This window comes from Peromyscus eremicus, chromosome 16_21, assembly GCF_949786415.1.
Source record: "Peromyscus eremicus chromosome 16_21, PerEre_H2_v1, whole genome shotgun sequence".
Lineage (NCBI taxonomy): Eukaryota > Metazoa > Chordata > Mammalia > Rodentia > Cricetidae > Peromyscus > Peromyscus eremicus.
Window position 1 is genome coordinate 53,993,209 of NC_081432.1, and position 27,356 is coordinate 54,020,564.

The following is a 27,356-nucleotide window of genomic DNA, read 5'->3' on the forward strand; positions in this document are numbered from 1 at the left end:
TTAATATGCAAATAGTAAGATTTATTTAAAATTTTTAAAACAATCAAGGTCAACACAATCACCTGGACATGTTAATTTTGTTCATTAAGTTACATTTTTGTAAGGTGCTTGAAAAACTCAACAACTAAAATGTAAATTGAAGTTTAGAATTTGAACTACTAATTCTGGCACATGTGAAGAAGAGAGAATGTTGGGAAGAAATCAAAGAAAGCTAATGTGGATTGTTTTCAGATATATTAGCTAGGTAGAGATAGGAAACATGACTGACAATTACAGTGGAAGTATATGCTGTTCCTTTACTCCATTGTGCTCTGGGAACCTGATTCTTATTTTCTGGATAGAGTTTCAGTGACCTTAGTCATACAGACAAACAGTATAACTTTGAGCTTGACTCAACTCCATAAATGTGTTGCAGAATTCAGAGGTCAAGGTCCAAAGGTATTAGTGATTATGTTATTTTAAAACTTTGGATGTAAATTATTTCTGCTAAGTGGGACAATACAGAAGAATGGAATGTTTACTGTTTGGAATCATTTCAATGTATCTATGCCTCTAAATTCCTGGTGAAATGTGACCAGCCTAAGTAGAGGAGGTTCTCTTTCTTCACATGGCCCTGTTCATTTGTACTAGAAATTTAATGAATTTTGCCTTCACAGTTGCATGAAGCTTTACAGTCTTGTTTAACCATTGGGTAGTTACAGGTTAGAGAAGCCTTCAATTCTGCACAGTTAGAATTCGTATTCACATTTACTGAATATTCAAGTATTCATGCTTGCTAAAAAAAAAAAGAACAAAGATATTCATTACTTTGTTATTATTTTCCTCTGTTAACTGTGACATAATAAAACATGAATTGGGAGAAGGGGATTGAGCAAATGAATGAATGTCCTTTAAATTAGAGCTTTATGAGATGTTATTGAGATGAATGAATTTCTTCACTCACAAAAGGCTTGAAAAAAATTAACTTCAGTGATTCTTTGAGGAACTAAACTATCTAGAGGCTAGAAAGATGGCTCAGTGATTAAGAGTCCTTGCTCTTCTTGCAGAGAACCTGGTTTTGATTTTCAGAGTCCACATCATGGCTGAAGACCTCCTATAACTGCAGTTCCATGGGACCCAATGCTCTCTTCTGTCCTCCATGGTCATAGGGTTCAAATGTATATGCATAAATACATACATGCACACCAACACTTATAAATATAAAATAAAGGTAAATATTTAAAAAGAACCCCACTATTTAAAATATCAGTCATTATGCAAGTATTTTCTAAACTTGAATATGGCTAATATTAAAATTCTATATTCTCAGCAAATCAAGTTTCATTAATATGTTCTTATAGCTACTGTGCCTAATAGCCAGCCTCTTTATGTGAAAATACTGACCATTTAATCATTGCAGAATATTCTGTTCTCCATGATTGCCTTAGATTTTGATTATGTTTTTCATACCAGGGGAGCTAATTTTATGTAAACAGAGTTTTGGAAAAGTAGGTAGTAGAGCATTTTCTTCTGATTATTAAATATTTATATTCAAATGTCCAGCAGTGACCACAAACTCAAGAAAACTCATTTGAAATTCATGACCTAGCAGTTTTTGTCATGTCTTTTGTGTATATCGACAGCTCATGGACCTCCATTCAGCTCACCCAGTCTCAGAGAATTGGAAACTCATAATTATGAAATCATTCAAAATAGCTTGTTTATTCCTTTGTACTTTAGTTATTGTTTATTGAGACAGAGTCTCATTGTGTTGCCTAGGCTAGAATCTAGCCCATCCAATCACATATCTCTGCCAATTCCACCTCCAGAGAAGCACCACTACAGGCACATGCCTAGCCCTCTTTCACTTTGTGTGGTGGTTCTCTGCAGGCTTTACAGCTGGCAGGGGAAAAAATCACGATCCATGAAGAGATAAAAATGAAAGTCAGCCTGATTTTATGGTAACAGTGCTGGGCCAGAACTTCTAGAGTCTGGTTGAGATCTTTTTGCATCAGCCATGTTTAAGTCCAGTACAATTTTGGAAAACGTTTTTTTTGATAGCAATTTACTCAGTCCCAAGTACACAGCAATTGAAGACATATTTACATTGGGATTCTTTACAAAGTACATCTGTCTTCTTTCATAAGAATGGGTACCATTCACTTAGAGGTAGTGCCCAAGATTCAGGGCCTAGGAAGATGATTGAAGTAAACATAACACCTGCAAGATTGGCCAGGCCTTAACATGACATAAAAGTCACTTAGGCTATTGTAAAGCACAAGTGACATCACTCATAAGAATGGGTTTTATGACCTAACATCAATGCTGAAGATTTACAGATAAAGAGTTTAGGAAAAGTAAAACAAATTCTGGGAGATAAAGTGGAGCCTATCTCATCAGACAGCAAAAGATCACCAAGGTATAAAACCTGTAATTCCTGACATTCCAGAAAGAGCAGATATGCATCTCATTCCACTGAAGAGATAAGCTCTATGTTTAACTTTCCTGACTTCCCTGGTGCTTATCTGTGTGCACAGGGCCTTTTTGCCCTTTACACTTGTCTGTGTACATGTACATGTACATAGTCATGAGCACTGAATAAGCACAGTTAACAAAAAAGTATTATTCTACCTTTTCTTTCTGCAAACCATTTTCATAACTTTTGCCGTAGCAACACAAAAATAACTAGTTCTGAATCTATATCTCCTAGCTGGCTCTTTCTTTATGCTTTTTCTAAGAGCTCTTTGCATGATACAATTTCTGTAACTAGTGGGAGATGATTACAGGAACATCCAGATGATTGGGATCAGACTAGACTACATAGTGAATTCTCGGTTAGCTTTGGTTACGTAGTGAGACCCTGTTTCAAAACTGAAAACAGCTTAAACCACAAATAAGTAAATTTAAAAACTACAAAAATAAGAACAAAGATCATTTTCTTTCTATTTCTGTTAAAAGTCTTGCAATTTGTTGTTTGTTGCTGCTAGGACAGACTCCTTAAAAAGTACATTCAGCAGAGCTGTGGATATTTGGCTCTGAATTTTTTTAGCTTATAATCTTAATATCATCAGTACTTTGAACTTTGTCCATACAAACACACAATAAAGAATTCTGTAATTCCCCGGAGAGTGCACAAAAATCCCAGCGAATTGCCACCAGAATTTTCCATATTAATTTTGATATTATTTTCCACTTTTATAAATACCTAACTGCTGTTATAGTTCCTTATGTAACATGGGCTAACCTGGAGTTTGATCAATATTCCAACCTGGATTTGAACTCCTGATGCTCCTTCCTCTGCCCCCAGAAAGTTGGGATTATATTTATTCTTTGTATTTGTATTCATAATAATACTAAAAACAAGATACTATGACATTCATTTCAGTCCTTTCCTGTGATGAAACACTAAAATTTTTAAAGAACTCACAATGTGTATAGATTTGATTTAGACTCTAAAAATGCACAAAAAAATTGCTAAAAAATAGCAAATCATGTAACTGATGACTAAATGGAAAGAGATTCAAATAACGATCTAGGGCCAGTGAGATGGATCCAGGTAATAGTACTTGCCACTCAGCCACTTGAGGTCAATCTGTCACACCTTTATCATGGAAGGAGAGAACCAATTCACACAAGTTGTCCTATAACCTCAACACACAATCACACACAGAAGCCATTTCACACATGCATGTGTCTGTACATACACAGAGAGACACAAATACCCATTCACAAATAAATAAAAATGTAATAAAAAATTCAAATGATGCTCTGAAGGAGTTTGAGAATTTACTGTGCTAAGCTCCTTGTTGGGCAAAGAATTGTAATATATTTCTTAGTTCTCTGGGCTGACCTGTGTACTACTATCTCAACCACTTAGATTTGTATTGCTTTCTCTTCTTAAAATGCCAATCTTAAGATCCTACTGTCATTGAGGATAAGAAAAATCACTTTTAATTTTAGCGAACTATAGCCACAGGAATATTTCTGTAGACTCCAATAGCAATAATAATAATATAGTTACAAGTATGCACTGATTTTAGGTTTTGCCTTAGACAACATAAAGTATCATGTTTTTCCTTTCTTTTTTTTTTAGATTTATTTATTTATTACATATGCAGTGTTCTGTCTGCACGTATCCCTGCGGGCCAGAAGAGGGCACCAGATCTCATTATAGATGGTTGGGAGCCACCATGATGTTGCTGGGAATTGAACTCAGGACCTTTGGAAGAGCAGACAGTGCCCTTAACCTCTGAGCCATCTCTCCAGCCCAAGTATCATGTTTTTCAATGTCAAAAGTACATACATCCTAAACAAAGAAAAATCTGTAATTCCAAAAATGACATTAAGTACATTTTTGTCTCTTGAAAATAAGGCCAAGCTATTAAATCTTAAAACAAATTGACATTTTATATTATTATATTAGTATGTTAATAAAACTTACTGCATAGTCCATCGTCACAGTGATCAGGACAAAGGGCACACGGTTGTCCTATTGTGTAGGGGATGTATTGCCTTCTTACAATATTACCACTGAAATTGAAATGCAAAATTCAAATATTTTTAATTTTTCTCTGTACACTCTAAAGTTTGCTTATATCACCAATATATATTTTCATACATATATTTTATCATATATGTTTCAATATATATTGTTCATATATATATATATATATATATATATATATATTCCTATTAAAAGCTCTAGCTATGCTGTACAAAAACCTAACATTTCCTAAGTGTATTCAGATAGAGATGTGAAATAATGGGATAATTAATCCATTCACTCTTTCCCTCAACCATCATCTCAGAAATAAATAGAGTAAATAAGAGTCTAAAATTTAGAAAAGTTTTAATGTTGAAACACTCTCTGCATTTGTTGATAAACCTGAACAATAACTAAGACAGGAATGCTGCTTAGGTATAAGAGATATTTCCTATAGAGAAAGTTACATACAGGTATATGCTGTGATTCCTATAGTGTGGAGGAAGTCCATATGATGATGTAGTGAGTTTTAGGTATTTAAGTGTATAATTGTGAAAGACCTAATGTTTAGGAATGTTTGGGGATTTCTGAAGGTAGCATGTCGGTTTGAGATTTCTATGCTTATCAAAAAGAGAATATTAATATGAAAAAAAACTTTGTAAAACCATCTGAAGTGTTCAGTATTCTGAAATTGCCAAGCCTGTACCTCAGTAGGAGCATCACTTCCCTGATCATCACAGGAAATTAGAAAAGTCAGATTCTCCATTGCACTAAGGGTGGCAGGGGTGTGTATGCAATGCCCAATGGCTTGCAGCAGAACCTCTCCTCTATATGCAGAACATAGCTCTAGGTGTACGAGCAATGTTAAGAATGAAAAAGTCAGAAAGTAGTGTACAAGATCTGTCACTTGCTCCTCTTCATTACTCCTCTGACACTTCTAGGTACCAGGCTCCAGATGCCTACTTGACCAGGCAGCTGGATGGAGTCCAATGGCTTCCTTCTTTGTATTATTGAATGTCAACAGAAACACTCTTGAAAATTCTTTGAGATCCTACTATTCAACCCACAAACATTAGAAATGAATCATTTAAAAGACTTGAATTGAAGACCCTCATCCTCTTTATAAGTTTCTTGTAATTAAAAGGATAATAGAGGTGGAGAGATGTACTAGCACTTAAGAGTACATATTCCTCTTTTAGAAGACTTGGGTTTGGTTCCCAGCATCCACTTCAGGTGGCTTGCAACTGTCTGTAACTCCAGTTCCATAGGATTTGATGACTTTGGTCTTCACAAGTGTTTAGGATTGACAAACTGGCACTGGATAACCTATCAGGAGTCTCCTCTCTAAAGAAAACTGATTCTTTCTCAACACCCATAGATTACCTATAGCTCCTTGTCCAGGGCAATATAACCTTTTGTTATTACCCTTGGTTGCCTCCCTCAAGTCAAAGATAAGAGCCTACTGTTAAAAACGTCAACAACTTCAGACACAGGAGTTGGAGAAATAGAGCTGGAATTGACCTGGAAGCCTTTTTCCTGCAGATTAGTTCTCATAGTATTAGAAGATGCTATGTAAGCTGCCAAGGGAGAATATAACCAATAGTTTTATCTTTCTGCAAAATCATAACAAGGACTAGCCTGGTTGCTATTTTTCCAAGCTTAATTTTTGTTGCTTTATTTATGCATGTGAACAGCCATACACCCACAAAGGCCAGAAAAGGTCCTTAGTCCTAAAGTTAAATATAGTTATGACCTACTTGATGTGGTTGTTGGGAACCAAATTTGGAACCTCTGCAAGAACAGCAAAAATTCTTAACCACTGAGTCATCTTACAGTCCTGTGTTGCTACGTTATACCTGTAAGAATTTACTAAGTCTTGAACTTCAAAGGCACATTGAGAGGTCCTTAATATATTTCAAATAGTTAAGAGGCTAAAATCTTAAATCTTTCTCCTTAGAATTTACTAAAAAATTCTGAAAAACTCATTCACTAGATCTTGATTTAAAGCCAGAAATTCACTTCCCTTCTATGCTGTGTTTGAGCTCTTTAAAAAAATTTCCATGAAAAATGAATATATATTCATAATCTGTTAATTTATTTTGTATTTAAAAATACTTTAATTACATCTGTATCTATGTTTGTTCATGTGTGGCTTTGTGCATAGACAATAACAAAGCTGAGATCATGAATTTGTGAGGAAGTGTGCGGTAGGAAGATTTCGAGTAGAGGGAAGTATGGAAATACAGTAATCCTATATGAAATTCGCAAAAAAGTAAAACAAAACTTTTTTTGGGTTTTTGAGACAGGGGTTCTCTGTGTTGCCCTGGCAGGCCCCAAACTCACAAAGATTGCCTGACTCTGCCTCCCAAGTCCTAGGATTAAAGGTGTGAACCACCACCACACCTCAACAATTAAATTTTAAAAACAGATACAACAACCTATATAATCAGGGGTAGAATCAATTAATTAGAAGCACCACAATCACTAACCTGTGTCACTCACTCATGTTCACCCCTAGTCTACTATTAAAAGTTTGCTTTGTAGCTTACAAACATAGCATGAACAGACAATAGGAATTCACAATCCTTATGCTTGGGTCCTCATGAGGTCACCATTAGTCCAGAAAACAGCATTGGAGGAGGGAGAAAAATCATTTTTAAAGATAGGGAAAGCATTTCCAAGTGTAATTCATGGACCTGATGAGATGGACATTTCAAAGATTTAGTTAAATAAGTTTCAACTCTAGGGAATATTTAGAAGTTTTTATTTTCCTCTGTGTAAATTATATCTTTAATTTGTTTTTTATACCACGATAACTTTAAAATGTCAAATTGCATTTGTCATTGTTGAAAATGAACTTTGAAGTGGATACTTACGGAGGACAATAGTGACAAACATATAAGAATTGCAATAAATCCCCAGAGCACTTAGCAACTCCACATGCAATTTGGTTAGATGAATTCCAAACAATCTATATACCCAGAGAAGAAGACAGGGCACATGTCAGAGAGGAAAATAATGCAGAAAAACAAATACAAAATTAAAAACACCACTAGTAAACTTTTTTTGTATGCCTTATAGACATAGTTAAGTGATTGATTCAAAATACATATGTTAGAACATCCCTAAGAGGCTGCTGTTGGTCAGCTAGTCTGGCAACTCTTTCAGGAAGCACTCAGTGGAATTTATGGAAGCTGAGAGTAGCTTCAGCCCCATCTCTGAGAAGCTTTGTTCTTTGTCATCTTTGACAGTTTCCAAGATGATGAGGATACAGAAGGCTGGGCTGAGGCCAAGGAGCTTTGTGTCAAAATGAAAGGCATCAAAGAATCTATGGACATCAGGAGGACCATGGTGTGATATAGAACTTCTCTGACACTGCTTCCAACTCTACAGGCATGTGACCATAAACAGCTAGGGAGTAACCTGGATATCAGGTCAATTCCTGGTCAGACATCAAACTGACCAAGATGTTGCTGGTGACTACTCTGAAGTGCTTTTGCAAAATCAAGTGTCCTATGTCCATAGAGCCCTGGCATTGGATGATGAACCAGAACTTTCTCCCAGTAGCACAGAAGAGACTGTTCAGTTTGGTACTAAGCTGTGATCTTGAATATCTTCTTTTCTGAAAGTGTGGGCAGGGATCATGAGTGGCTGCAAGCCTTGCTGGTTCAGCCTGATGGAAGGCTGACACTCAGCAGATTTCCTAGAAGTTGTATATGGTAGGTGCTTCTGTGTGGATCAATGGCCTTGGATATCCTGTTTCCTTTTGAAGCTGTGTTTCAGCTCAAGTTTCTCAGACTGCAGGATCTGATCAGGCCAGTGATTTGGAGTTGATTTGTGCCTGTACCACATCTGCATCTCCTTTCTATCCAGCCAAGCAGGATCCACACATCACCTCTTCCTAGGTTTTGAAGGCCCTCTTTGACAGTGGACAAGATGGAGCCACAATCTTATTATTCTTGCTAAAAGAGTCATTGCATTTGATAGGAAAGGGCCTGAGGACTGGCCTGTAGATCCAGTAGGAAGCTAGCTGTCAGGGTTTTTGGTAATAAAAGAGCAGGAGATGTCTTTCCCCTTTTCACTCAGGAGCCATACAGATGCGCAGCCTTTTTAAAGTCTGTGAAGGTGTCTTAGAATATAGGCCATTACCCTTTTTTGGCGACTTGAGTCAAGAAATTATGGTTAGAAAAATAATCAAGTATGTTCCCTTACAAAGATTAGATAAACCATTGAAAGCTGGCAGCTCAAATAGCCAATGAGTGTCAAGACCAATGAACAACCAACCACTCAAGATCTTCCCCAAGGTGTACGGTTTTTGTGCACTCTCTCTATACTCCCTGAAGTTGGGAGAATGTGATAAGAAGACAGCAAGTTCAAAGCCAGTCTGAACTACATAGTGAGACCATGTCTCAAAAAGAAAATTAAAAACTCTTTACACTGAAATTCTTTATTGAAATCAGTCAAGTAATTAAAAATATTTCTTTGCCTAGTACTTACAGAGACAGTACTTTTTCTTACCTGAGTATAATGTCCAATTAATGCATTTGGTGGATTAGGGCCTGAACCAAACTTGAAATCTTTGGCTTCATCGTACCAGCTTTGGATTGCACGAGACCATGATGCTGGGTAACTTGCCAGGAAGATATTCTCACCACATATTATGTCTAAGGAAAAAGACAGAACACTCACAAAGACAGGAATAAAGAAAAAAGCGGGACACACACACATGCATGCACACAGAATTCCTGCTTTTTAAAGACACTGCTCACAGTTTCTTTTGAATATTGCATAAGAAACATGATTCAGACTTGATGAACCTTTAGCTGAACAGGTGCCATAGGTATTCAACATGTGTGCGCTAAACACCATGAGCACTAAGTAGATAGAGAAGTCTTTTCTTCAGTAGCTTCTCTCCTCGAAGTAATTCATCCACCCATTAAATTCTGCATACCTGTCTGCACATGTGTATGTGTGTGTGCACGTGTGTGCAAGCCTGTGCCTCATGTGTACCAAATGTGGATTTGCAGTCTTAAAGAAGACCAAGACGAACTCCTTTCATTTCTCTCCAGAGGAGCAGGAGATTTTCTATAACAATTTTCTATAACAATTTTCCATATTTAGGAGTATTGTTCTGTGTGAGTCTTCTTTACAGTCATTCTTTAAAAACTACAAGTGCAAAGCAAACAAAACAGAAGGGATTATATTTTCAAAGTTTATAGGTCATGTGTTGTGATATTTTATTTGTGCTCTAATAAATAAAGATTATCTGTGGATCAGGGGAAAAGCTAGCCACTATGTTAAACATAGAGGCCAGGCAGTGGTAGCCCATGCCTTTAATCCTAGCATTCAGGAGGCAGAGAGTCATCGGGATCTCTCTAAGTTCAAGGCCACACTGGAAACAGAGCCGATTGTGGTGGCACATGCCTTTAAACCCTACACTAGTTAACCATAGAAGTCTAGAGGTCTATACAGACAGACAGGAAGTGATAGAACAGAGTGGGAAGAGAAAATAATGTAGCTGGGTAGAGAGAAGAGGTGAGAAGGAAAGGCTCAGAAAGGTATATAGGCATGAGTATACAGGAAGTAGTCCTCTCTTTGGCTGAGGATTTCCTAGAGGTAAGACATGGCTGGCTTGCTCTCTGATCTTTCAGCTTTCACTCCAATACCTGTCTCCGGGTTTTTTATTAATAATACCATTTAGCAATTTGCGTTACAGTCATGTCTTAACTAGAAAATTAAAACTTCATGGGCCAGATTTTCTTCAGAGAATTGGAAAAAAGCATCTTTTAACTCCCCAAAATAACTTAGTATTTTTTTTATCAAGCTCTGTAATTAAAAAATTACTTTACACTTTAACTGAATATTGCAGCCTTTTAAATTAATTTTTATTCATTATGTTATTGAATTAGAAATGTCTAAGAAGTAAAACCATTAAAAGAGGTTATTAATTTATTAGGTTCAAATTGGGCCAAAGGTGATCATTTTTAATATTTCAAGAAATATTTTATCTCATGGTCCATTTATTAATTTTGTTATCATTTTTACACTTTCTTATGTAAATATTGTTTCATAGTTTATTTTTAATTTAACATAATATGTTCTTTTAGGCATTCATAAGATGAGCTCACAAAAAATGAAGGAAGAACTGGGTGCACACGCATTGGTGACTTAGACACAAAATCTCATTACTTGGGAAGATGAGGTTGGATGATCAGAATTTTGAAGATATCCTGGGCTATACAGTGAGACCTGCCTCCTCTGCATCAAAAATAATGAAGGAAATAATAAATGTAAATACTAAGATATTTGATATTTCTTAGGAAAAATGAAGAATTAGTTGATCAAATTAAACATATCTTTTATGATTAAAAAGATAGCTTGGAAACACAACAAGCCACATCATTAATAATTGGGTTAAAGACAGAAATTCTAATTTCAGAGTGCTAGAGAAATGGCTGATCATGTAGGAGTATACCTTGCTATTTCAGCAGACTTGAACTTAACTCCTAATGTCCATACAGTGTTGCTTACCACCACCTGTGACTACAACACTGTAACAACCACCTGTAACCTGTAAGCTCCAGAGGGTTTGGTGCCTTCTTCTGCCCTGTAGAGCATTCTTACATACATTCGCACATGCATAAATACACAGAGACACACAAACACATAAATAAAACCATAATAGGTTAAAATAAAAATGAGATTCTAATTTCAAATTTCTTTATAAGGCCTTAATTGGTAATTATTTTCATCAAGACATCAGTTTCTAATCTTCAAAGCAGAGAAGGCACAAAGCTGGCATCAGGAAAGACAGTTTGTGTAAAATATAAAACATCCAATAAGCACAAAGTGGAGCCTTTCAGAGCCATCTCTGCCCCAGAGATATTTAACTTTTAAAAAAGGAAGTATCAGAATACGTGTTCATTTACAACATTTTGTTAGCACAATATGAGAAGATGGGCTTTCCTAGGTGACTCTCCATTCATTTGTAAGTAAATTTGAGTTTACATACTGGTGGTCCTGGCTTCTGGAGGACTGTGTACATAAGTGCATTGGTTTGCCCATCTCTGCGCATTCACTCGGGCACTATTGCTCCATTGCTAAAAGGAAAAGGAGAAAAGCCGTAGAATAACTCAAACTTCAGAGTCACATGATCTTTGCAAAATTTCTGTAGGTACTTTCTGATTTTAATCATAATCAATATATAATATAGTATATGTTTAAATTTTATGTTAGCATGTATATTTTCAGCATTCATGGTGGCATTTATAAATAAGTTTATTTTTGCATATTTTCCACCCCCATCTTCCTGATCCTGCCCATCCTCCCATACATGCCCTCTCACCCACAGCCTCCATTTGATGTCACACATGTTCTCTTTCCTTCCACTTCCCATGCCTTCTATCATCTCTTTACCCTATTGGTCTTCTTACTAGTTTCATAACCTATGTTCAAAGTTACTCAAACTTGTATATGGCCTCTTCTGTACCAAATAAATACAAGTAGTCTGTCTTCCCAGGGCCACCAAAAATACTAAAACTTTTTATGATCTAATGACTTACTGAAATCACAACAGAAACCCTTAAAGGCTGAGTAATTGCTGTAGAGCTAGCAGCAGTAACCATGTTGAAGTACTAAGACTATTTTTACAGCTGTAAGAAGTTGCCTCAGAAATCCTAGCTTCATTTTTTCCCTCATTAAATAAACTTAAGAGACACAGGATGTTGGTTCTGGATCCAGAGAGTAGACTATTTAGTTGAAAGGTCACTAGACCTTAACGGGGAAATGTTATGACCCTAGATTAGGAGAGAGAAGAGTGAACCAAAATAACATAGTGGCATTTCACTGGAGACCAAACTCAAAAGATTTGATTTTAGTTCAGTAAATATAATTCATATAGCTCCATAATACCAATGAGTCACTGTTATAAAAGATATTTAATAAAATCTCCTCCGATCATTGCACAGCTAAAGACATAGAAGTAAAGAACCAACTCTGATATAATGGACACACATCCACGTGCATGCACATAAACAAAACAATGAATACTTTTTAAAAGAGAAGCTAGAATAGAGGCAGAGCCTCTTAAAGCACACAGGAGAAGCCAGATGCTATCCTCAGGCTCCAAACACAGCTCTCCAAATGCACTGTCCTGTTGTGAGCCCTCACCATCTTTAGTAAGTCACTACCAGGTGGAGAAACCAGTCTTCTCAGTTGGTTGTGCTTGTTTACAATCTCTTCTTGGACTGACACTCTAGTGGTTGTCAAATCCTCAAAATTCATATTCTGAATGGAAATAAAATTAAAGTCATGTTAGTGTATGTTAAGATTGCATAAAGAGGTGAATAAGTTGTCTAAAGTTAATGAAAGCCATTTTTAAAGTACTCAGGATAATGTTAGTCATTAAGCCTTGATAATACATTTAAGAAAATCTATGCCTTTTCATTAGATACAGTTTAAATAAAATTTTTGAGAATAAAATGAATTTACGGGATGTCAAAGTAAAAACTATTCTGAGGCTACAAATGTCAATTTTGATTTAAGTGAGATCTATAATGATAGCCATGTACAGTAGAGAAGTTTAAGTCATTCACACTCAGTTAGGCTGTAGCAAAGAAGTGCTAAGGAGGAAGACATAATTGTTATAGACCCCAAGAGGGAATAGCCATATGACCAGGAGTTTGAAAGCTTGTGAGATAATGTGTAGTCCCAGAGACAGTATATGTGTGCATTAGAGAATTTTATATGGAACACAGTTTTGTGATCACTCCAAAGACAGGTTTATCTAGTAGAATATCCAAGTCAATTTGGAGACAATGGGTTCTTGAAAATAGTTGAGCATTACTGACTTTACATTTCACTGGACTGCAATAAGTCTGCTAAGTTAACTCAGATGCTGATATTTAATTTTACATATTTCATTTGTGCGGGACAGGTGGATGGAATGATATTGAGTTGGCAGAGATATAAGAGCCACTTGCCGATACAAACATACTCCAAAACGTGCTGTTTTATAGTGTAGAGCAAGATGTTACAGCATAATTATTGATGGACTGACTCTCACGTATGTTTTATCTCAGTGCTGGGATCAGTTGTTTCTCCTTCCTGCAGTCTTACTTCCCTCAAGACTTTGCAGATATTGCACCCATGGATCTAATCACACTGCATTGCCAGTGGCTGTGACATGTCCATCTTTCCCTAATGATTTATGTTCTGAAGGCACTAATGAGAGCCTTGTGCGAAAAGATCTCTCACAGTTAGTGATTTCTAAGGCAGAAAGGATGTATATGTTAAAGTCATTGCTTGAAAATCCTCATATTTTATTTTAATGTAAAGTAACAATGTCCCCAGATGTTTATTTATTAAGGGAATGGCATCATTTTCTAAAACATTTTTAAAATTAAATGTATATGTTTGAGTTCAATATGGGTTTGTGTAATGAGTGCAGTGCCAGTGGAAGACTTAAGAGAGTTTCAGATTCCCTGGAGTGTGCGTTACATATGGATGTAAGCCACCTGAGGTGAATCCTGGAAACCAAAGGGTCGTCTTCAAGAGCAGTAAATGCTCTTATTCACAAGTCATCTCTCCAAACTACCAAACTCAGATGTTTCATTTTAACCTGAAAACTCTACCTAGAGATGTTTTATTTCTAAAGACAAAATATATGGCTTCTAAGAAAGGAATTAATATTTTCTGCTTGTTATCTAACTTTCCGTGGTAGCTAAAAATTCCATAAGACAAGATTGTGCTTATATTTTCTTAACAGGAAGTTGTAGAAATTTACAGAAGAACATACTAGAAACACTGAAATGTGAGAATAAAATGTTAAATGGTTTATTTTGGATTGGAATGTGCCCTAATAATTACAACACCACAGAGTAAAAGCAAGAATAACAACAATAAATGACACCGAGAGATGAATTAGTTCTCCATGGTAACTCTCAAAGAAACCTTCATTCATAAAACATGGCTTGGATCTCTCTGTTACTTGGATCTTGAAAATTTATAAAGAAGTATCAGTAGACCAAAGAGAGAAGAGAGGGGGAAGGGATGAAGGGAAGGAGACTAGTTCAAAAGTGCCATATAATACAATCTTTTTAGGAAAGAAACTGGGAATGCACACAACTTGAAAGAACACATAGATAATAGTCTCCAGATTACTAATATGATTATGGTAACAAAAGACATATAATTTACATTCCAAAACAGGTTTCCCAGTTGTTGGCACTCCCTACTCTTGAGGAATTCTAGTAGTCTTCAATGCAGAAGCCAAAGAAGAGAATGAAGGTTATAGCAATCGCCAATGCTTCTAATTTTTAGTAGCTTTCTAACTAAGGGGAGGGAATTTTGCTGGTAGTATACATTCCATCATTAAAGAAGGTGACTGAGCCTCATCTGAGATTGTCTAAGCATAAGAAGATATTTTAACTAATAAATATTTGTCTCACGTACATACTTACTGTTTGCATAGTAGATGTACTTAACCACTCTTTGGTGTGTGTGTGTGTGTGTGTGTGTGTGTGTGTGTGTGTGTGTGTGTGTGTGTGTGTATTGCTGAGGATCAAAGTGACTTACTCCACACTCTAGCCTTTTACAGTTTTGAAGAGTGATCCTATAGCTTCCTAGCCTTTATAGTTGCCTAGATTGTTCTGATAAGAAACTAAACCTTACCCATACCTCATTGTCTTCTCGAAGAAGAAGTGTTGGGGGCAATACAGCAGCCAGGAACAACAACAGGAATAATATCATGTCTAGAAAACAAAGAATAGAAAAAAGATCTTCATTTAAATATTTAGTACATGGAGTTCTGAATAGCGCAAAACGTATGGGGAAAGTAATGAGACCTATTTCCTAGATTTACTAGCAATGTAGCAAGGAGGGCACACTATATCATCAAAATGATAATAAAATCAACTCAAGAAGCCTGCTGCCGACTGGTGCAATAAGGAATAAATCAAAATGCCTAAGCGAAGCTCTCCAAAGCATGCACCCTATGAGTGCTCTGAGTGATTAGTGTCTCCTCCCCTGTCACACTCTAATCCATAGAGGTCCTCTCTTCAGATTCTAGAAATTTAGGAATTCTTCATTTGTCCATTCAAGAGCAGCAAAAGCACCCAGCTATTACCACGACAAGGCACGACTATGATATGATAAACCCTTGTCAGATATTTTAAATTCTGCCTACTCTATTATATGTTTGTTTGTTATTCATTCATTAAAAGTTTTTCTTTTTTTTTGAGACAAGATTCCACTATGTAGCCCAGTCTAGCTTCAAACTTACAACTTTGCCTCAGAGTCTCAAGTGCTGAGATGTAGCTGTGCATTACCAAATAACTCGGTCACATTTTTACATCAATATCCTTAACTTGGCTCATGTGTCCAGTATATTAACACATTTTTTTTCTCAAATTCTGGTCCATAATATCAAGATGGAACCTTGAAAATCTTAGACCTTCATTATCATATTTCACATATAATGGTAAATATATGATAAATTAATGACATGCTCAACAATAGGGAAACCATTTAAATAAATTGGAACACATTCTCTTCTTAAGAGTATTAAGTAAAACTCACGCATGTGTGCGCACACACACACACATTTGAATGTGTGCTGATATGCAGAGACCTGAGGTAGATACTAGGTGTCTTCAATTGCTCCCTACCTTATAAATTGATCCAGGACGTGTCAGGGAGGCCCAAACTCACCATTTCAATTAATCTGGCTACACAGCTTGCTCTGGGTATTCTCTTTCTCTACATTCTGCCTGCACTGAAGTTATTAGCATGCAACCATACCCACCTGGCTTTTACATGAGTTCAGGTGATTTTAAACTCCTGCGCCCATGCCTGAATAGCAAGTGCATTTTCTATGCAGACAAACTGCCAGCATCTGTAGCTTGTTTTTAATGATATCTCCTAACCAGTAAGAAGTTTTCATTATTCTACAATTAATAAAGGCATATATAGATGGATGCAATGAATAAATATGTAATTTTCATGAAACTTTTCAAAGAGACATTTGCTTCAATTTAGGCACACAAAATAGCATAGATTATGTTTGATGTCATTTGTTATGTGACTCTCTTTGGGCTTCATTTAAAACTCATAAAAATCTAGCAGTTAGATACTGTGACTCAATATCCAACTTTACACATGAATAATATCAGTGTTAGAGATTTAATACTGATGCGTCATAAGAATTTTGGGAGCACAACTAAATCTAAGTACTGGCTCTGGCAACAAAGCCTTCAGTTCTGAGAGCCAGAGGCTCTGGTGATTTAGAAGGTTATATAGACAAGGAAATATGTCAATCAAACTCCAGCAGAGGTGCCTGGGTCGAGTGCATTTTACTGAAAGAATTACATGATAACTAGTCACATTCTCCTGAGTATCTACTATAATGTTTTCTAAATTCCAATGTCATATTCAATCATTACTCAGTTTGCTTTGTCGTGTTCATCTGAGCTATGAAGCAGTCAGCACAGAACATAAATACTACAGAACAGCTAGAAGTCATTATGGACACAATCTGGACAAATATCTTGTGAGAACAACAGTGTTGTCAATTCCTGAAAAGCATTCTTTTTTTATTTTCCAAGAATAAATACCCCTGCTTCCTTGAATTTGCTAAGCAGTGGCACTGAAATTCTGAGCTGTACCTGATCTACAATATTTGAAATTTCTGACACTCACTTTTGCAAATTACCAATCTCTTTGCAAAATGAGCTGTCTCACTCAAGGGTTGAGATTTACCACAAAGCAGTCTATTATCAAGTAGCTCCCAGTTTGACATTTATCATATCTTTGACTACTTTTGATCCAACATCAGAAGTTTAGCCAGATTGGAAGGCTTTGTAGGTTCAGATGTCAACTAGTCAAGTACATCATTTAGACACATGAACAAAAGCGTCAATAAATGTCCTTTGGAATTATTATCTTCTCCAAGGTCATATAATTCCCTTTCAATTGATATTAAGTAGTATCATAATATCCTAAGATTCTCCAGAATCATTTCCTGTCTGCCACAAATGCAAATATCTATAAGGGATACTGCTTTGTCATATACACACAATTTATACATGTAAAGAACCTACAAGCTACATGAGTATATTCACCTATGATCAGAAAAATGAAATGTTTTGTTTTCTGATTGTCTTAAGTGTATTTTATGGGCCAGTTATATATTTTGATGATCACCAATTACATATTTATTTCAAGTTCTGAGCCATGACATTGAGTTGGACAATTTAAAATCATCATCAAGGCTACCGTCTCATCCATAATCTAATAATATTTGCATTAGTGCACAGAAATAACCCTGCAGTCACAAATCATAGTTCTAGTAAAGATACCTCTAATATAACTACTTTGAAAAGTCATAGACATTATTTCTGACTTTAGAATAAAGAAATTCATCCTGAAAAATCTGTAAAAAAAGCATTTCCAGGATAACAAATAAGCTACTTAAATCATATATACTTAGCTGTAGAGATTAAATAAAACAATTGTACTCAATATAAGTAGGGACTGACAACAGTCCAGATGTGCAATTGCTAACTATAACATATTGCTGCTGCTGAGTTATAAATGCACAGGCATCAGGAGATTCATTTTAAAATAACAGAGTGCTACTCACTGCTGGTATCCAAGCAGAATGAAGTGTTTGTTCTGCTGGAAGAAGAAAGGTGGTGACAGACAAGAGCTGGAACTGTCTATATGAACTCTACCTATGTCCTGCTTTGACATAATCTGGTTGTACAAGCACATCTTGGTTAACAAGGTATGATACAAGATCTGTCATGGCAGATTTTATAGTTGGTCATCTAACTGAAATTTCAACATCAAGTGGGGACTCTGTATATGGCTATCAGAAACAAATTATTAGAGAATTTTACTAGCTCTTGAGTACTCATCTAGTGTTATAATGTATCTACATATTGGTCAGTAGATGCTCCTACCCAACTCATTTGCATCTTATCAGAACTGTATTTCTCTCTTTTAATGGGGCTGCAGAGGCGACTCAGGGGTTAAGAGTAACTTATGCTCAAACAGACAATAGTGAGTTCACTTCCACCCATGTCATTTGTCTCACTAGTGCTTGTAACTCCAGCTCCAGGGACCTGACACCTTCTAGTCTCCCTGAACACTTTATTCACATGCATATACCTCTACATAGAAGCAAATATATACATAAATACGCATAATTTTAAAAAATAATTCCTTTGAGAATAAGTGTTAGATTATACTTTTCATGATCTCTAGAGAATTCAAGATATCTTCACAAAAATCCAAAGCATCCATAAATAATTGTTGGACCATATTGATTTCGAAAATAATTGTGTCCTTTACCTTTGTAAATTCAATGTGATAGTGCTTTACAGAGTATATTGGCAAAGAACCTCAGAGCCCTCTGGTATTTTTAAGGTCCTTAGTATTAGCTTTTATTTTCTAGTCGAATGAAGTTTAACATGATATTGAGCAACATAACAAATTGCTGTCATTTGAGTATGAGAATCCACACAAATTTTTGTGATTTCTAAGCTTGTTTCTGCAACATAAAAATGAAGCAGGATAGACTAACAACAAGTTTCCTATGCAATGATGTTAAGAAAAGTTTTTGGTAAATAAGCAAGAATAAATTATGCAATCACAAGTAGTACATACATAACACTGAGAGGCATTTCTGGAGGATCGTATTGTCATATACATTATAATACATCATGCATAATTCAATAATATCTTCTCATTTTCTTATTTATCTTTAGGTTCACTGATTTATGTGAAAAAGACATATCAAAGAAGAGAATCTACTCAACACATGTTTGAATTGTATTTAATAATAGGCTTACCTATTAGACACTGTTTAAGACTATCTTTAAAGCTCAAGGTAGACTTGACCATAAGAAATTAAAGGCTAACAGCTTGCTTAACTGTCTTTCATCACCTCTTCATATGTAGTTTTTAAATATACAAGTGAGAGCTGAGTGGTGATAGCACACACCTATAATCCAAGCACTCGGGAGGCAGAGGCAGGTGGATCTCTGTGAGTTTGAGGCCAGCCAGGTATACAGAGCAAGTTCCAGGACAGCCAGAGCTACAGAGACACACTGTCTCAAAAAATAAACAAATAAATAAATAAAAATAAATGTACTAGTGAAATATGAGCTCTAAGTAATTAAGTAACATTCCTGAATCACATTACCTTCAGATATGCTGTCTCCTCCTCCAGCTTTCTATGGAAGAATATGTCAAGATCATGATCAGAACAGTCTCCATCCTCACCCTGATGGCTGCTTAATGGTGTGCAAATTGTCACAAGCTTGAGATTTCAGTTCTCATTAACATTGGTGAAATTTTTATAATGATGTGCACTTTAATGTATATGTGGGGAAATACTGTTTAGTTTACTTCAGATAAGATGATAGAGTACATATCATCCATTGCCATGTAGCAGGTATTTTCAAGGTCTTTCTTTTTCTGTGTTGAATGCTTCTTTTCCTTTTACCTGAATAAAAGTACTCTGTACATCTATGAATTATGTGAGAATAAGTTGATGTTACTAACTGATAGGGAATAACTTGTTCTGTGAGAAATATCCATGAGAAGTGGATAAAAATGGCTTGGAAGGCAAACATCTGGTGGCTTATGATTCCTGCCTTTTGAATTTTCTTAAATTTAATACTTATGATCATTAAATATGCTATGATATAGACGGATGCTGTGGTTCATGAAATAACACTCATGAATTCAAGCATCAAAGTGACATTAGATTTTCAGTTTGGTTGTTGTTTGTCAATTTTGTTTACTCATTTCTCACTATTTTTCTGACCTTTTCTTCTTTGACATGTATTATAGCAAATGTTAATTTTTCATAACCCATGTTTCTAATTGTAGACCCCAGAGAGTCTACAGCTTACAGCTTATTTTTAGTTGGAAAGTTAAATGAATCTATACAAGAAATTTCAAAAATCTAGAGAACAATATGCATTTAATTGAAGTCTACTTTACTCCAATCAAAATGGTTAATGTTCTAGACAATCCCTTAAAAATGTTTTCTAGATTTACAAGTATATGAAATAATGTATGATAACTCAATTCATGTGTACCATGTGACATGATAAAATCAAGGTAGTTAGCAATTTTGTCTTTATCATTATGACTTCATGCTTTCAACTTGTAGTTTGTATCTCCCAGTTATCTGTAGCAAGCCATCATGGTAATCCCTTTGTATGGTCTAAGACATCAGAGCTTACTATTTATGTCTGTGTTTTAGGACATGCTCTCTAAACTTCTTCTACACTACACCATTGCCTTTGATAGTTGTTACAAATTCAAGTTGCTTTTTCCCTTAATCAAAATATTATACATTTAATAAATATATTTAAGCAGAGATTCTGTGGCATTACAATAAATGTCTGATATACTGAGAAATAATTGCAACAAAAGACAATCTCACTACTAAATTAAATACATAATTAAATGACAGAAATTATTTCACAATTCTGTTACTCAGCAGCTAAGACGTGTCCAGAGGGGCAATCTAACATGTATAATCTTAGAATAATATCATTTTTCTTAAAATATAAATATTCAGTGGACTTTCTTCCACAGTTTAACCACATTTCTCATTTACTCATTAAGAATCTTTGAGTTACAGTTAGCCAGAGCAATTTCATGTATTGGATTAAACATGTAATCTAAATAATGAAGAAATCATTTTCATAGTTACAGTTCTTTAATCCATCAAATTATGCTCATTAACCAGATTGAGAAATAAGTCCTTTCTCTTGGTGAACGATAACTGAATCAACATACAAGATCGGCTTAAGGCCTATACTACTAAATCACCTTCTATCATTTTCCCTCAGTTTGCAAATCTGTAGAGATAGCCTCAGTACAAATGATATTTCTTTTTCTGTATTTTTAGTGCATAGATGACTGTTTTTAACTATTTAGAGAAAATAAAGATCCATGGTTTGTACATTTTGTAACTTGTTTGTTAATCTTTGATCTTAATTTTTATGGCCTAAGTTCTTCTGGGGTTAGTTTTAAAACTGCGAGGAAGGACATAAAGGTCACTGAAGAAAACAAATGCTACTTTCGGAATAGATAAACTCCAATCAGCTGGCTTTTTAATGAAACCATATAAGCATAGCTCATATGTTCATTTAGAAATACATACCTGAAGTACTAAATCATGCTATATGGATATTTTTCTCATCTATGATGAGAAAAGACATTTTTAAAACTATAATAAGCCACAATAAATATCAATGCATAGATATGTCTTCCACAGGATGATGAGACTTCCTGGGAAGGTGGCACATGTTGACCCAAGGAAATCACTTGATCACAACCAGAAGTCAACACTGTTGGCCAACACATACAGCAGTTGAGGACACAGTCTTCTCAGAGTCCTTCTTCCCACTGTGATGCACAGTCCCCTTGGGATACACAAATAGAATCTACCATAGGGTGACATTTATAGTGTTACAAAATAACGTATCATGAAGGTAATGTTGAATAGTTAAGACATTTATCTTATACATGACTCACCCTTTATTATATCCAAAGTTGAGCACATACATGTTTTCAATAATGCATATTGAATTATTGAGTATCTAAGTCAAGAGGAAATGAGAAAAAAAGAGGGAGAAGTAGGCCAGTTTAGAAGGACAAGGAGGGAGGAGTGACAAATAACAGTAAGGATGTTTGAAAAAAACTCTAAAATTACATATAATACATATAAGCATATGTATATATACATGCATATGGATATATACTCATATACACACAAACATACACATATATGTATGTATATATAACTTAATTATGCCAGTGAGGGTAACAATACTCCCTCTAAGAGTTTTAGACTATTAACAAAAACTCTAGTACTTGGCATTAGAAAATTCTGTTGAGTTTTTGGTTAGGAGAGTACAAGCGACTTTTTTTTTTTTTGGTTTTTGAGACAGGGTTTCTCTCTGTAGCTTTGCACCTTTCCTGGAACTCACTCTGTAGCCCAGCCGGGCCTTGGACTCACAGAAATTCACCTGGCTCTGCCTCCCAAGTGCTGGGATTAAAGGTGTGCGCTACCACCATGCTGTGGATATCATTCACACTGATTGGCCAGTAGCCAGACAGGAAGTTTAGGTGGGACTAGAAGAGAGGAGAGATCAAAAGGAGAGAAAGGCAGGGAGGAGGAGACACCAGCTTCCATTCACGGAGCATCGTGTAGAGGCAACAGGTAAAGCCACGGAACACGTGGCAACATATAGATTAACAGAAATGGGCTTAGTATAAAAGTAAGAGCTAGACAATGGTAGGCCTAAGCTAATGGCCGAGCAGTTTAAATAATATAAGAGTCTGTGTGTTTATTTTATAAGTGGGCTCCGGGACTGGCAGGACTTGATGGGAGCTGGAGAGAAATTCTCCAGCTACCCCACCACCTGGCCTAAGGGACTTTTAAAACAATATAGACATCTTGCTGTTGCCCTTTGTTGCAGCCCAGAAGTTAAAGGTAATTCCCTGTTTCTGAAGACACCACATACTTCAGTTACAGGGCTCTGTCTCACTGGCATTCATCTGAAAGCTTCCTTCTAGAAGTTGGTATGCAAGATGCCAGTGGAGAATAGCAATCAGTAGTCCTAATCAGCTGTTATGCCTATAAACCACAGTAATGACAAGCATGGTAAGATATCCTCAAAGGTTCATAGTAGCAATCTTATGTTGGCTGTAACCAACAACATCTAATTGTACTTAAAGATCTCTCAGTAAGGGGTACATTATGCTTGGTCCTAGAAACCTAGCCAACTACCCAGGGCTAGTTAGGTCATGAGTCTTAGAGGAGAATTTACCATCACTTTACTAGACCAGTATAATTCCAACTTTGAAAAAGCACCAGCTGTTCAAATTGTTCAGAACTGCTATGGTATGAGTAAGGCTTATCCATGCCCTGCTGGGGAGCAGCTTCAGCAGAGATCAGACTAGAGAAGGGTGGATGCACCAGGCAATATAAAGAAGTTGCAGCAGACAACAGCTTGAATTTTTTTAGAACCTCTAGGATTATTTTATTTGATTCTGTGTTCAGGAGGCAGTGTATAGAAGAGAATATACGTATATCTCTACCCCAGAGCCACAGAGATTATTTTTATATCCTATAAGAATGATTAGATCATTCTAGATTTGCATTTCAAAAAATATCTAATACATGACAATTTAACCAAAATGAACCAAAACATTCTTTAAAAGATAATCATAAAATTCAATGATCACAGTTCCTGGAAAGGTAGACAAAATTTGACTAGACGAGGGAGGAGAGGCCTTGAATGTTTTCTCATGCTCACTGTTGCCAAACAATTAGAATCTAAAAGGCTAATTTTTTTTTTTGAGACAGGGTTTCTCTGTGTAGCTTTGTGCCTTTCCTGGAACTCACTTGGTAGCCCAGGCTGGCCTCGAACTCACAGAGATCCGCCTGGCTCTGCCTCCCAAGTGCTGGGATTAAAGGCGTGCGCCACCACCACCCGGCTAAGAGGCTAATTCTTAACTTATAATAAGCAAACCAAAAATTCTTATCAAATTGTACTATAATCTTTTTTAAACCTTTATATACATCCTAATTTGTACATCTATGTAATTTCTACAACATTCCTGTCTTTCTTATTTTTATAGTCTTCTGATGATTAACTCATAATGTGAAATTATTTAATTTTTCTTGATTCTTAGTTTTCAAATTTTCATTTTAAATCTATAAAAGCACTAATATATTCACTACTAAATAGGCAGAAAATGTTCCCAAACTCATTTGTGGGTTATTTGTGCTTTCCCAATCTTGGTCTTCATCTCTATCTCCACAGTTTAGTTAGAACATACTGTTCAGCCATTTCATCAATATTAATACTTTCACATGAATAGGTTTTATATTGATTTTTTCAATAATCTTTATACATCTTATTTCCTTTCCCAGACCACCTCAGACCACCAATATTTTGAGGACAAAAAGTAACAAGTAAGTGAATCCTAAATCCACTACACAAATGGTTTTATTTTTTAAGTAATAAAACTAAAGGAGGAAGTGGAGCTGTATCCACTCAACCAGAAACTGGACTTTGTCACACAGTTTCTAGCCAAACAACAGTCCTACAGTCTCCTTAGCTAAGTTATGAGAACTGGAACTTTGTCACGCAGTCTCCTTAGCCACACAACAGTCATACATTCTATTCAGCTAAATGGTGAGTGGAGCCACCATCTTCCCCTTTTTTATTTTTAAGTTGATCCATTTGAAATGCCACTGACAGTGTTCTAATGCCTCATGGTGGTCATGGTAAGATGACTGGAAAAAGAAAAACAATAAGGAAGATGATAAAAATTATCAATCCCAAATTAATAAAAAAAATGGCCAAACAATAGTGAAACCTGTATATTCCCTTAAAGCCTTAAGGAAAGAAATTGAGACTTCTTCCACTTTAGAAGAATCAATATGAGCTTTACATATAGCCAAAAATTTTTTCGGGTAGATTACGAAGAGCCTAAGAAAAGTTTGAATAATCTCAAACTCTCTTTAGGTGAGCTTGAATCCTGTCCCAAGAATGTTCTGAACATTGTATGATAAAGGAGTAACACAAATCCAGTGCAACTGTGAGTGACATTCTATTGATAATCTAACCTTAATATTTTGAGTTTGATTTCCTATATGAAGCACTGCTTCTTCCAAAGCATTAAGTCTTTCCTGAATATCTCTATCCATGTGTTCCTGAATCATGATGGCAATAGAAACATTTTTTGATAATTGATTCACATGTTGAACTGCATGAACTTGTTTAATGAAAGCAGCAGTAGAAAAAACAAAACTAGCTACAATAGCAATTAATGCAGTAACTCCTAAAGTTAAAGTTGCCACACAACATTTACCTTTGCACAAAGAATGTACAACATTATTCATAACCTGTAAACCAGGATTAGCATACCAATCTCCAGTATTATTAACATGAAGTAAAACATAATGTGGTTGGCCTAATATAACCAAAGCTTCATCTTTTATATTAGAAGTAATACAATTGGGACCTGTCTCAACTGAATATACCAGGCTCTGCTGATTCCCCATAGGAGACCTTGACTTGGAGGAAGTGGGATTGGGGGGGTGGGTAGAGGGTAAAACCTGGGGGGTGGGGAGAGGGAGGAGGGGGGATCTGTTGTTGGTATGTAAAGTTAATAGAAAATTTCTTAATAATCATCATCATAATAAAGAAGGAATACAATTAGTAAGAACACAGTGTTTATAAATTATTTTAAATGAACCATTGTTATTATCAAAAATATATAAAGAACCAATGGACTCACTATGTAAAATTGCATAAGGAGCTCCAACACAGGCATCTCTTGATCATTTGTATCAAACATTACTGGATAACACCTAATCAAAGGTTCCCCTGATCTGTCAGCTTCTTCAATTGCTGCAGGAAAACCTACAGGCTCATTTTCAATTTTTGGCCTCTATAGATTTCTCTTGAAAAAGAGATACTGAGGTGGCCAATCCTCCTTAAAACTTTTAATTTGCTCTTCCTCTCCATCACTTTCTGTTTGAAAAGACTCCCCATTCTTATCTCTTTTCTCCTCATTACTAACCTCCTTTCTTAATGGACAGTTAAATAAAAGAAGAGCAATTGATTTATTTTGAGGAGAGGTTTCTGTAGATTATTTACATTTAGGTAAATCCCAACTTCCATAGGCAACACAGCCTGCTTTTATTAATGACCAATAAGCTGAAGCATCTATAGACATGCCTTGTGGCCCATTGGATTCATACCACAATCTAATATCTTCTCCTACTTTATCCCAACTATCAATATCTAGGGAGCCTTGATCAGGAAACCAAGGACTAAGATCATGCACAAACCCTAAACACTCACAAACTTGATTGTCATCAACTTTTATTCCTTTCTTTTTCAAGTATGTTTAAAATATTAACAAAAAGCCTCCTTTCCTTAGACTCCACCTGTCCCATTATATTTATTTTTTCTTTTCTCTTATATACTCTCCCCGGTCCTATTTGATGACCAGCGACCTTTATTAATTCTTTCTTATTAACCACTCTCACCCAGCCCACCTCTTTGACAGGGAGTCTGCAGAACCCTTGTGGGATTCTCGCTACACAAGAAACACCTTATTAATACTTATCCTACTTCAGGTCTGATGTTCAGGCACCACTTATGCTGGGGACCAGCTGCAGCAGAGATCAGGACAGGAGAAGGGTGGATGGAGCAGGCGATGTAAAGAACTTGTGCTGGACAGCAGTTTGAAACTTTTCTGAGCCTCTAGGAATATTTTATTTGATACTGTGCTTGGGAGGCAGTGTATAGAAGAGAATATATGTCTATCTCTTCCAAGGGCCACAGAGTTTATTTTTATATCCTACAACAATGATTACATCATCTATATTTGCATTTCAAAAATATCGAATACGTGACTGTTTTCCCAAGATGAATTAAAATGTCCTTAAAAAGTCATAATCATAAAATTCAATGATCACAGTTCCTGGAGCAAGTAGACAAAGATTAACTAGGCGGGGGAGGAGAGGCCTTTAATGTTTCCACATGGTGACCATTGCCAGACAATTAGGATCTAAAAGGCTAATTCTTAACATATAATAAGCAAAGCAAGGTATCTCTTTCCTTGTTCTCCCTCTCCTTCCTTGATCCAGCTGGGATCTCCTGCTCTGCTAAGTTCTCTTTCCCCGACACTTGTCCTTCATTACCTCTCCTCATGTCCAGTTTCCTCATGTAGATCTCATCAATTTCTCTGTTGTTGGGTGATCCCTATGTCTTTCTTAGGGTCCTCTTTACTAGGTAGCCTCCCTGGAGTTGTGAGTATCAGTCTAGTCATCTTTTACTTTACA

The 27,356-nt window shown here is 35.9% G+C and overlaps 1 pseudogene; it reads right to left on the bottom strand.

Moving 5' to 3' along the window:
• On the bottom strand, window positions 1-26,851 carry LOC131893862 (cysteine-rich secretory protein 1-like; annotated as a pseudogene).
• Between the last annotated feature and the right edge of the window lie 505 nt (window positions 26,852-27,356).